Source organism: Homarus americanus, unplaced genomic scaffold, assembly GCF_018991925.1.
Source record: "Homarus americanus isolate GMGI-L3 unplaced genomic scaffold, GMGI_Hamer_2.0 scaffold2539, whole genome shotgun sequence".
NCBI classification, from domain to species: Eukaryota; Metazoa; Arthropoda; class Malacostraca; order Decapoda; family Nephropidae; genus Homarus; species Homarus americanus.
Window position 1 is genome coordinate 360,129 of NW_024725489.1, and position 12,504 is coordinate 372,632.

A 12,504-nucleotide genomic window follows, 5' to 3' on the forward strand; every position below is an offset into this window, starting at 1 on the left:
CAGTCAACAGTTATTAATCCATTTTTATTCAATTATACCATAGACCGATTCACTTATAGATATATTTCCAAGAATCCCCATTAAATTAAGAACGTATGTAAGAAGTTTATTGATACGTATCTACTGGGGAAATTTGTTTAAAAACGATACATAGTTGATGAATGTACTCTCTAGACATTAGCCACTGCAAATATGAAGCTGGTGGCCCTTCAAGAGGTAAATTCCCCCAGCCCAGGATACTTCTTGCATTGGAATCTCCACCACACACAGCTGCTCTTGTCCTGGGCGACGTGCACGACTCACACACACATAGAATTATTACAGCTAACAGAAGTGAATGTTATCATGGACGTGGGATTACAAGAATAGGAGTTATCGACAAAAATATGGCAGGGGGGAAGGATTGAAAACAAAAAGTGGTGGGTAGGAGGGTAGGTTTAGTGAGGCTGACCGACCTGCGCGCCCCTGCAGGCTAACACACACACACACACACACACACACACGCGTCTTCAGTCCTCTTCAAGTTCCACTCAATTTTCTACTTAAGAGTGACTCATCAACAACAGCCACTAATAATCTACCCTATCCTTTGAACTTAAGTGGAATATCTTTAATTCTACCAATTATTTCAACTTAAACAATGAAATCTACCAGTTAATTTTTTATCCATTAAGTGAAACTCATAAAGTCACAGTCTACCAGTTACAACATCTTGACTCACTTAACGATCTGTCTACCAGTAAAATACAGGGTTAACACTCAAATCCTTCTTTCTACTTAATCAGCACTCAAGTCGCACTCAAACTCCCTTTTAAGTTCCACTCAAGTAAAGGTAAACATGGGGTAGACAGAACGAGCACTAGAGCAGTACCCAGTCAGTATTGTGTCTTAGAATCTCAGTTCAGTTTCACTTTGATTTCCTTTTCACTTGGGGATGAACGACACCCTGTGTTTGTAAACAATGTCAGGCTGCGCGCACTGCCACATTACCCAAACTTAAATAACTTAAGTTTTTTTTTTTCCTCTCTCGGCTGCACAGAAAGATAATAACTCCTGGTATAATTGGTGCAGTTTTCAGGAGATGACATAAAGCTATAATTAATTATCATAGAAAAATTATAACTTTCCTCGTGTTATGTTAAAATCTACCGAAGATCATGTTAACTCTGGGTAATTTTTTTAACATATTTGGGTCATAATTTTTGGCCCATGACCCTTGACTTATTTGGCCCACTAAACCCATTACCTATTTGATCCATTTAACCCATTACCTACTTGACCCATGACCCACTTAACCCATGACCCACCTACCCCATGCCCCACTTGACCCCTGCCCCACTTGACCCACAACCCACCTACCCCATGCCCCACTTGACCCATGCCCCACTTGACCCACAACCCACCTACTCCATGCCCCACTTGACTATGCCCCACTTGACCCATGACCCCATCTAACCTACATATCGTTAAGCATCATCGAAAACCTCATTGATAAACAACTCTTTATTCCCAGACCACAACAGTTAATTTCCCCCAATACAAAAAAAAAAAAAATTATAATACATTAATAAATTTACTTCGGATGTATTAAAGTATAAGTAAAACTATGATAAGTGGTTTAAGTATTTCCGGTGTGTGTGTGTAGTGCTTGATGCGTTGTCAGGTGATTTTGCTTGCGTTACAGGTAGTGTGGTGTAGAATAAAACACACAACTTGTTACCTCACATAATACTGGAGGAATCGTTTTGAGTACCATTGAACAGGTAAGAATTTTCTCACCTGTTTGTCTCTGTTTTGGTGTTGTTGTTGTTGTTATTGTTGTTATTGTTGGTGTTATTGTTGTTGGTGGTGTTGTTGTTATTGTTGTTGTTGGTGTTGTTGTTCTTTTAGATGTTACTGTTGTTGTTTAAAAGGTTAGGTTAGGTTAGGTTAGGTTAGGTTAGGTTAGGTAAGTCCAAAACACGAGTATTAAACACCTCTGACGTAACCAGCTCGGCCTTCCATCCATCCTCTCGCCCTCAAGGTTGACGCACTTATCGCCAACTCCCAATTTGGCGAACACTGAGAAAAATTGGCGAACTAATGACTCTCCTGAGCCACTTACGCCAAAATAACCCATTTCAGTATTTAATTTCCTTAACTGTATTCAAGCTATGTGTGTGTGTGTGTGTATGTGTATGTGTGTGTGTGTGTGTGTGTGTGTGTGTGTGTGTGTGTGTGTTGTGTGTGTGTGTGTGTGTGTGTGTGTGTACTGCCCTCTCACCATCATACACACCTGTTCCTCCTCCCCCCCTCTCTCTCCCACTCCCACACACCGTCATGCAATCCCCGCCCACTCACTGGCTCCTCTCCCCCTCTTTCCACTCATCACACTTACACACACGCCCTCTTACTTCCTCCTCACCCCTCACCCTCCTCACCCCCCAATCATCAAGCACTCAGAAGAAACATGAATATCTGTGACCACTTTCCTTGACCACTTTCACACCGCCACTTTTCTCGGTCACTTTCGCTCTGCCACTTTCCTTTGCCGTTGCACTTTCATCTTCTTACGCTCCACATCACGCTGCCAGAGGTGTAGAGGTATATTGAAGCGGTGTAGTGTGTGTGTGTGTGTGTTGGGGAGAGAGAGAGAGAGAGAGAGAGAGGAGAGAGAGAGAGAGAGAGAGAGAGAGAGAGAGAGACTAGAACCAACCAATTAACCAGGTATAAGCCAGTACAGGTATCCTTCATATAAGCCAGTACAGGTATAAGTCTTCCCTTCACGTCAACAACACGTCTCAGATTCCCAAAGGTTCCAACGTTAAATGTCCACCTTAAATGGAGACATGAGAACGTAAGCAGTTAAAGTAGAGTCTCAAGTGTGATTTTGACTCCATTTTAGATCCAAGTTTTTTTGTTGTAGGTTAAGTGAGTCAGTTAGATACCTTCTCACATTATCAGTTAAGGTAAAAAAAAAATTAACATATGACCTTTTAAGAATCTGACTCTGCACAACGCTCATAATTTTGTCCCAAACTGTACAAAAATCTTAAGATATTGTCCTTCTTGTGCCCTAAATTGTCCCATCAGATTTGGAACATTTAACTATGACCTGGAACAATGTTTATCCCCAGGTGTACCATCAGATGTGGGACAGTGGTCATGGTACAGTCATCCATCTTGTTGTGGTGTTATGACGTCACCTTCATCCATCTTATTGTGGTGTTATGACGTCACCTTCATCCATCTTGTTGTGGTGTTATGACGTCACCTTCATCCATCTTGTTGTGGTGTTATGACGTCACCTTCATCCATCTTGTTGTGGTGTTATGACGTGTGTTTACGTTTATCTCCGATCAGTGTGTGTGTGTGTGTGTGTGTGTGTGTGTGTGTGTGTGTGTGTGTACTACTTACCGAGGGAAGGGATTGGGGCAAGGTGTTGTGATGATAGAGATAGTGAGGCAGAGGAGAGAGAGAGAGAGAGAGAGAGAGAGAGAGAGAGAGAGAGAGAGAGAGAGAGAGAGAGAAAAGGGCCTTACATTCACATATGGTAAACACCGTAGAAATACCTCGAACCATACATAGCCAATGACACACTATCACAAGGAACACCCACTCGTCCCACTCAACCCACCCACTCGCCCCACTTAACCCACCCACTCGCCAACTCACCCCACCCACAAACAAGAAGCCTGGAACCCTCTCTCAACACCCTCGGGGATGACTTCCACCTTGAGGTTTCACTCCAAATAGGGATTAGGAATGAGTGTTGGGCGTGAGGAGGACACACAGGGGCTCCGGCCAGGGGTGACGCCAAGGTTCTGCAGGGCCAGCATTACCCTCCTCCCTTGTTTTGCTCCACGTGTCTGTGTTTCTCCCCGACCTCTTATAGCCGTCCCACAAGAGTTTCTGACCATTACGAGGTGTATAGGGATCGTAGGCGTCTTGTGAATGTTTATTATTGAAGGTATAACCCTTTCTATGTTTAATTACAGGTGAGATTTCAGAGTTTTAAATAATTTCAGTTGGTTATTACGAGTTCCCAGGGATCGGAGGTGTCTTTTGGCTCGTTCATGGGTTAAAACGAGTCCCGAATGGCTTTATGTACTCGTAAATATGGACTCTGTGGACTCTCGTACGTTCACCTGGTCAATGATCGCCTCAGGAAGCTGTACTGGCCCGTCATTTCTCATTCTTTAATATAAGATCCCGATGGGGTGTGTGTAATCTCTCTCTCTCTCTCTCTCTCTCTCCTTCAGTATTATGTAGTAGCACCACTAACCTGAACTAACCTGAACTGAACTAACCTAACCTAACCTAACCTAACCTGACCTAACTTAACATAACATAACTTGACCGTAAGTGTAGGACAATCTGGTTTTGTTCGAGGTTGACGTTATCTATCAAAACAGACCTAAGAGGAGGAGGAGGAGGAGGAGGAGGAGGAGGAGAAGAAGGAGGAGAAGATGGACAAGAGGAGGAGGAGGAGGAGGACAAGAGAAGGAGGAGGAGGAGGAAAGGACAAGGGAGGAGGGAAGAAGAGGAGGAGGAGGACAAGAGGAGGAGGAGGAGGACAGGAGGAGGAGGGTCGAGGTGGGGGGTGCTGGGAGGCAGTACCCAGCCGCTGGGGCAACAATACATACCTCACAGACCCTCCTGCTCCCTACCTGCTTGCCCCTGCCCCACCTGCCTACCTGCTTGCCTCCTGCCCCACCTGCCAAGGTTCCCTGCCCCACCTGCCTGCTCCTGGCCCCACCACCTGTTGCCCTGCCCCACCTGCCTGCCCCCGGACCCATCTGCTCACCTGCCTGCCCCGGCCCCACCTGCCTACCTGTTTGCCACCCGCCCCACCTGCCTACTGCTTGCCCCAATTCCCTTCTGCCTCTACTCCAGCTGGGTTCCTGCCTCATTCCTGCCTGCCCCTGACCCATCTGCTCATTTCCTCCTGCTCTGCCCTGCCTCACCTGCCCCACCCCACCTGCCTGCCCTGCCCTTACTCCTGCCTGCCCCACCCTCTGGCCCTACCTACCAACCTTAATACGGCTTTCATATAATTATCAACAGGTGTTTGTAAGTAAATTCTCATATCCTTAAGTGCTAAAATTAACTATGAGAATGCGACTACTTAACTACTTATTGATGTATGTTTGTAAGTAAATTCTAGTAATACTGACGTTGATGATGCGTACTTACTTACTACCACACGTTTATAAGTACACCTGTTAAGTAGACAAATCAACAATGGGGACAAACTCCTTAAGACATTACATTACACTACATCCTTCAAGGGGGGAGGTGAGGCCGTGGGAACCTGCCCTTCATGACCTGCCAGTACCAGACCTTGTTAGAGGAGGTCAAGCGTGATCCTAGTCAGCGGGAGACACAACGGCCGTGACCTGACACACTTGAAGGACACGACACGAGGCAGTTGTGTCAGTTCTCACTCTGACTACACCTCACGACCTTGTGTTGGGGAAGGTGAGGGGAAGAGGGGAGAGGGAGGGGAGAGGAGGGGGGAGAGGGAGGGAGGGAGGGGTAAGGGAGGAGAGGGAGGGGTAAGGGAGAGAGAGGGGTAAGGGAGAGAGAGGGGTAAGGGAGAGAGAGGGAGGGGTAAGGGAGAGAGAGGAGGGTGGGAGAGAGGTGAGGAAAGTTAGGGTGGGAAGAGAGAGGGAGGGGAGGTGAGAGGAAGAGGTGAGGATGTACATCATCACCAGAGTGAGAGGTGAACAGACCTCTCTCTCTCTCTCTCTCTCTCTCTCTCTCTCTCTCTCTCTCCACCACCACACCCTCATTCCGTGTTGAGTGAGTCGCGTGGCAGAGAGAGAGAGAGAGAGAGAGAGAGAGAGGAGAGCCGGTACCAGTGACAGGCGGGGTTGGCACCTTGTCAAACCGGGAGCCACACCACCAGTCTGGCACTTTAGGTGTGGCCGGCACTGTCCAAGGCCCCGGCGGTGCCCCACTGTGCCTCAATATGGGTCACACCCAACAGTACAGGTCCATGTGACTCATACACTTACAGGCAGATTACAATACCCTCATTTCTTTCTCCTCTTGTAATAATAATAAAGCCATCTCTGAACTAATTAGAACAGGAACGGAGCACTGGGCGTGGTTTAATCACTTACCGGTTCGTTCTAGCTGAACTCAGACATTTGTAATACTTAAAACGGATCACGTGAAGGTTAACCTCAATTTGTTTCACATGATGCTTAAGCTACTTGGGGGGTTAGGATAGGATAGGGTGGTTAAATAAGCTAAGGTGCCTAATCTTCATGTGATCACCTGACTCCACGAGTCGGGCGAGAGAGCGGACCTCCGCTTTTATGCACACATTTCCTTTATAACAGGATCTAGGAAGCCAATCAGCCACGTATCTTATCTCTATACACAAATTACCACAACACAAAAGTCCGCAAATAAAAGTCAATGTTACCTTTTTGTTTCACCACTTTCACCATCAGCGGGGAAGAGAGTGGCGGTGTCTGGCAACTGTACACATGTAAACATAAACGCCAGGACAGGAGATGAACTATGATTGGATGCGAATGTATGCATCTTGATGCTGATTGGCTGAAAAATTTCCTCACAGATAAATGAACAAATGAAATACGATAAAGAAAACAGGAAGACAAACTTATAAATGGGAATAATAACGATAACACGATTGAAAAGGAAAAAATAAAGACAATAAAATAAACAATAATTGAAAAGGACAAGAGATAAAATAACGAGGAAATGGGCCGAAAAAACACACAGCAGATACATATAAGAAAAAATAATTATGGAAAATAATGAAACAGGATGTCCATTAAAATAACAGACATGAGTATAATTACCATTGATTACCACACACACATATGATGGGTACTTGTTGAAGGTCACTACAATGCGCATAATAACATAATTATCTGCGTTATAGCGTAATTTGACGTTTTTCGCGTACGCACATTGTCATTTATATCACCAATTTAGCGCAAGATAAAAGTTATTATATCTTGCATTCTCTGCGGATACGATTACATTTACCACATGTTAAGACATAAGTAAATATTCCCATACATATTCTGATCAATAAATGACAAAATAACAGCGAGATACACATTAATTAATATTAAGCCAAAATAATAATCTTTTAATTGCGTCACATGCCTTCTTTATGTTTTGCAATGCTCCACGTTAAAAATAGGTTAATTTTTATCAATCGTACCCCTTATTAGAGGTAATTACATATAGCTACAGTGCTAATTGATGGTAAAATGTATAGTTGTTGTTTTATAAAAAGTTTGTCTGTCAGCATGGCTTTCGGACACTGATAGTAAGGCACGCGTCTATATTTTTATTCGCCGGGAGAGATGAGGAAGTGAGGGAGGGCGGGCGAGCAGAACGCGGGCGCCGGGCCAAACACCTCTACCAGTGACTAGTACTATCACTAAACTACTAATACTACTATGACTGCCACTACTACTACTACTAACGTTAAATTAAGTATAAGGTTAAGATAGGGGCAGATTAGGTTAGGTTAGGGACAGATTATGTTACATCAAGTTAAGTTCGAGTAATTGTATGTTTGGTTAGGATAGACCCTGTTTGGCTTCCTCTCTTACAGCCATATGCACCAAGCACCTGGTGAACGCAAGATAGCCCGGGTTGCCACAGCTAGATTGCACCAAAAACCCGGTTGAAGATGGGCAGCTGTAGCCTGATGAAATGTATCATATTTGTCTTCTACCAGGGATGTGTCCTTATTTAAACTCTCTTCCCATGTGTGTGTGTGATTGTATTTTATCACCTATGCTCACTGCGCTTTCACATTTTTTCTGCGCCACGATTAAGATTCTTGCTCGCTTACGCTTCAACATTCACAATATCAATGATATTTAAAGTGCATTGCTCAATTACAAGGGATGACAAACTGTAATCACGTCTCTTCACACCGCTATTTACCATGTATCAGCTGATATGTATATTTTGTACATATTTGAGTTTATTCATTATTATTCATATTAATTTTCTTTCAAATGGGGTTTGATTTCGTCATTTTTAATACCAGGTGCTGTGTGTGTGTGTGTGTTTCGTGAACTTAACAATTTGAAAGTCACAGGTCAAAGCACATACAGACACACACGTATGCATTGTCACTAACAAAATATATTACACCAGGTGGATCGTATAGCTGCACATTCATTCACAACCATAATATTAAATTCATCTTCGTCACTATGACTCGCACCTACACACACGCACACTCTAGCTGGGCGCCTTCCTCCATTCATAAAGGAGGGCGGTGCTAGGCTGTCCTTCCCTCCCCGGACCGGACAGAATTATCTAAGATTCGCGCGTTAAATGGTTTCCGGATCACCTGAAGATTAGCCCCCCAAAGCTTGTTTCAATTCATGGTTAAATCACCCCAGCGCTAGTCTAACCTAACCTAATCTACTGTCCTAACCTAACATAACCCAATTCATTGTAATCTGATCTAACCAAACGTAATCTAACCTAACCTAACTCACATGTTGATGGACACACCAAAACCTTATCCCCAAAATATTCACCTTTTACGTACGAAAATCTTGACATGAGAAAACTTACAAGAATTTGAGTCTTGTACAGTAGGCCTATTTCCAAGCTAAATATAGTAAGTATATACCATATGTACCGCATGTGATCATATTCTCACTACCGTATATACCTTTTCACAAAATTTATCCTGTAAATCAACTTCTATACGCCAAAACAAATTCCAATGAACAGATATTTATTATTTACGAAGGTAAGTGGACTATCATCATACACTCATACTAATTTTACGTAGGTAATTCAGTAACTTAATTATACGTCAATTGGTAATTCACTCATTATTCACTCCTTCACAACTCAGTAGTCTCATCAATACGACTCCCACCCTTCGCCCATTCATTCACAGTCATTCAAGTCGTCAATATTAATACATTATAATACACAAACACTAACATACATACATATACACCCTAAAGATGAGTCATACTTATACTATTACCAGGCTGTGGTATTAACTCATTCATACAAAACCGCCTTGAAAAAAAAATACTGAAATTTTCCTGATACACAAGTTTGTTTACATTGAGTTTATTCCTGTGTCTGTGTTATGGTGGTGTTTGTATATGTGTTCATCCGTCTCACTGTAACAGGTAAATGGCATAACTCTACCTAGCACTTCTTCCCCTGGGGGCTGAGAGGCCCTTAAGTCTCTCCTGCCCAAAACATAACCTTGATACTTGGACGTGCCCACCACCTACCTCTTCCACCTTCCTCACAAACTTCTAATAAATTTTTCTTTAACACCAACTAAACAAACAAACATTCACTTACCTGTATGTATATTTCTCCTCAGCTATCAATCAATCCTTTTTTGTACAAGTCAAGTAAAAATCCCCGAGAGCGTGAAGACACTACACTTTCTCTAGCACCGACATGTTACACACTGACTCACGGAGGGTAGATGGCAGCAGCAGGCAAGGTGTCCCGTCCCGTCTTGCCCCCCCCTTGAAATCTGAGCCCAGGTAAGACGTATGCTAATGAACATCTCGCCTACAGCAATTACCGGCATTATAATTCACCTCCGCGGGTAACGGATAAGCGAAGGAAGGTTAGATTGAGGTATGACCCTAATGCATGGGATGACGATATTTGATTCAGCCAGGTAGCTAAATATAATGTGCCCTGGGGGGTGACCAATTCCCATTTTCGAATAGCAGAATCAGAGAAAATGAAAGAGGTTTTTATAGGGTAAACTTATCATTTTGTTGTAGTTTAACTGTTCGAATCCTTATTGCCATTTCACGGGTAAATATTACAATGTCTATTATTCATCAATGTTTGTTATATTATATATTTTATATACTTTAATTTAGAGATTATCGATATTATTATCTATTGGTGGAATATAAAGAAAATTGGATTGAAAGGAGATATGGGAAAAGTGTAATTCTTTTATACAACCTCATAGCTTCCATGGGTCTGCATTATTATTATTATTATTATTATTAGTAGTAGTAGTAGTAGTAGAAGTAGTAGAAGTAGTTACAAAGTAGTAGCTGTAGTAGTAGTATCATTATTACAATCATCATTATCATTATCGTGTTGGTAAGTGTATCTAAAAATAAACAGGACAACCATGGATGTCGTGAGGCAAAATTAATCTCACTGAATAAACTACATAAATTGTTCCCTCACGCGAAAATTTTTTGAGGAATTTCTAATTAAAACTTTCAGGAATTCAGCTACAAACACACACCCCTGAGAATATTAATCATACGAATTATACAAATACCTAAATTGCTTTTTTTCACTTCAAGGTTTATATAATTAGATATTTCTGTAGGTGACAAAAAGTAAATATTATTTGGTTGAGTTAGTAAGGTTAAAAATACCCAAAATTATATAAAATAAGTAATGGAGTATAAGTGTGTTGGACTAAAGTACAAGCCAGCCAAGTTTCAGATTAATTATACCGGAATTAAAGGAGAGAGACGATTAATTGTGTTGTCCAAAAGAATTTAATTAGTTGGGTCGAGGAAAAGTAGAGAAAGAAAATGGAGCTTTTTTCTTATTTCATGGTAAACTTATATATTTTGGTAGTACATTATTTTTCCAGTGATTATTTATGTTTGTTTTTTATTATAATCGAAAAGAGAGAGAAAGGAAGACTCGGAAAAAAGTAAAAATAGACAAACAAATTTCTCCCTTACTTTATCTGCTTCTCTGTTATTCTCTCTCCCTTCCTGTCTTTTTTCTCTCATTTTCTTCCTCGTTATCCACTCTTTCTCTTCTCTTTATCTGTCAATTTTTAACCCTTTTTCTTATTCTTCTTTTCAGTTATTCTCCTTTCTCCTCCCTCTCTTTTTGTCAATTTTCCCCATCTCCTTGTCCTTCCTCCCTCTCTCTCTCTTTATCAAATACCTCGACAGATCTTTATCAGGTCTGTCTTCCTATTTCTTTATTGCTCTCTCTCTCCTTTCTCTCTTCACATATCATTTCCTCTCACTTTATTAGCCGTGTCTTCATATTTTATTATCTCTTCCTCTCTTTATCTAATTCTCTTTTAGTTCCTCTATTAGTGTTTTTTTTCTGACTCATTTTCTTTAATATTTTGTTTACTGTATTTTTATTATTATCTTTATTTGATATCTCTCACTCTCTGTCACTCACCGCCTCTCACTCACCCACTCACCTCTCACTCACCCACTCACCTCTCTCTCACCCACTCACCTCTCACTCACCCACTCACCTCTCTCTCACCCACTCACTTTACACATTTAGTACAGCTTAATCTTCACAATCCCATGAACGTGTGATGCAAATGAAGTTTGTCTGGACTTGATCTGTCTCTCTTGTTGTCTCCGTCTCTCATTGTCACCTCTCTTGCTTTCTGTCTGTCTTTCTTATTATTTGTCTTTTGTCTCTTTCATCTTTCTCTCTCTCTCTCTCTGTTTTAAGACTAATTGATCCACATAGATAAGTCCCTTTTACCCATATTATAATACCAAACAATCGGCTTGAGTAGTCAGTAAACTCGACTACATATCCGGGTTACGTAACAGTCTATTATGAAAGTAAATTGTACGTCTTTGTCCGGGTTACGCACTCGGTAAAATTTACAACGACGTGGAATTGATCTCTTGTTTCGAGGGTTGCCGAGTGCCTCTCCTCTCTTGTCTTTCTATTTAGGAGATATTCTACAGCTCAGGAGGATTAAGAGTAAGTGAGATACAACTTTTGAGCCATATTTACTAAGAGTATGGGTGGCGGTGTATATACTGAACATGGCGCTACTTGTATATAAATAATTGTTCGTGACTTTTTGTTTAGTAATTTCCCAACACTATACAACTTGTCTGAGTTAATCATCCTATTTCCGGTACATATCTAACTTTATAATCAAGGTTTGTCTGTCTTTGTTGTCCTATTTCAAGCATTTTTCCAACATTATACGACTTAGCTTAGTACTGTAATCGTGTTTTTGGTATTTTTCGAACATTACTACTTGCCTCCCTCCCACCAGGCAGCAGAACCGTAATGGAAACACCAGTATAAATATCCCACTTTTTCATCTCGTAAAACATAATTACACATAGATACAGCGAGCACTCTTACTACGCCGAATAATAACTTGGTTGACTCTTTCGGTAGAGGTTGCGATATATCAAACACCTGAGCCAAGTCGAATAATCGTAAAAAAAAACACAAAAACAAACAAACAACACGAATTTAGAATCATTTGAGGATCAGCTTCCTGTGCTTATTCCATCCGACGATTAAAAAACCCTAACGCTACCAGGGATGACGAAATAAGCTGGGGCTATACTTCTTGTGATCTATTTTATCCCACACCAGTAAGAAGGATTTCCACACTTCAGCTACCAGGACTGTTCATCGTAGGAGCCAGAGAGCCATGGACCTGTTCTGTATGGCCCGCCACGCAGGACGGTGACTCACGCTCCTTGTTATCTGATAGTCTCTGCTTTGATGAGATTCCAGTCACAC

General features: G+C 41.8%; 1 protein-coding gene across 1 annotated transcript in view; it reads right to left on the bottom strand.

Annotated features, from left to right (window-relative positions):
* LOC121864898 (tyrosine-protein kinase Fer-like) overlaps positions 1-9,429 on the bottom strand; it is a 62,870-nt gene extending 53,441 nt beyond the window's left edge. Inside the window, exon 1 of the mRNA XM_042364068.1 lies at positions 9,331-9,429. The gene's annotated coding sequence lies outside the window, so the exon portion shown is untranslated. The remainder of the gene's footprint in view (positions 1-9,330) is intronic.
* Positions 9,430-12,504: the final 3,075 nt, after the last annotated feature.